We start from the raw sequence: 1,178 nt of genomic DNA on the forward strand, positions 1-1,178 counted from the left end.
TAAGTCTGACTCTGAAATACTGGACTGATGTGAAGGACAGAGCTAATAATTTGTCTGTGCAGGTTAGAAGGAATAAGTGGGTAATACTTTGTTCTTCGGAGTTGCCAGCTTTCCAACTCGGGTGGCCCGCTGAAGGTTCCTTCTCCCCACCATTGATCACAGCAATAAAAAGGAAGGTTTTCAGTTCTGAAAGTCACCCAGACCAGATACCTTATATCATTGTCTGGGAAGATCTAGTCACAGATCCCCCTCCGTGGGTCTGTCCCTTTGTTTCCCCAACAGGTCCATCAGCTGTATTTGCTCTTCAAGAAATAGAAAAGAAAGCAGAGGTCCTGCCATCCACTGACCTGGACTGGCTTCTTTCTGATCCTCCTCCCCCTCCCTATCCCCCTTCTCTCCAAGCACATGCAGTCCACCCGTCAGCTCCACCAGAGGACCCACAAGAACCTGAGAGAGGGCCTGCTCAAGGGACACGCAGTAAACGAGTGGCCTCTCCAGAAGCAATTCCTATCTTCCCCCTGTGGGCTTATGGCCCTCCTGATGAGGAGGGCAACCAGCCCTTACAGTACTGGCCTTTCTCTTCTTCTGATCTTTACAATTGGAAATCTCAGAATCCCCCTTTTTCTGAAAACCCCGAGTCTCACTAACCTTGTAGAATCCCTTCTATTTACTCATCAGCCCACCTGGGATGACTTCCAGCAGCTCCTCCAGGTCGTGTTCACCACCGAGGAGAAACAACGAATCCTCCTGGAGACTGGAAAGAATGTTCCAGGAGACGATGGGTGACCAACCCTCCTCCCTGATGTTATAGATGCAGGATTTCTGCTGACTAGACCAAACTGGGATTTCAACTCGGCAGAAGGTAGGGAGAACCTGAAGGTCTATCGCCAGGCTCTAATGGTGGGTCTCCAAGGGGCAGCAAAACACCCCACCAATTTGACTAAGGTAAGAGAGGTGATCCAGGGGTCCAATGAGTCTCCCTCAGCATTTCTGGAGAGACTCATGGAGGCATTCCATCAGTTTACCCCGTATGATCCTAGTAGTGAAGAGCACAAAGCTACAGTGACAGTTGCTTTTATTGACCAGTCTAGTAGAGACATCAGGAAGAAGCTGCAGGAGCTTGAAGGGTTACAAGATAAGTCATTGAGGGAATTAGTGCAGGTGGCTGAAAAGGTTTA

Source organism: Galeopterus variegatus, unplaced genomic scaffold (assembly GCF_000696425.1).
Source record: "Galeopterus variegatus unplaced genomic scaffold, G_variegatus-3.0.2 Scaffold8533, whole genome shotgun sequence".
NCBI lineage: Eukaryota > Metazoa > Chordata > Mammalia > Dermoptera > Cynocephalidae > Galeopterus > Galeopterus variegatus.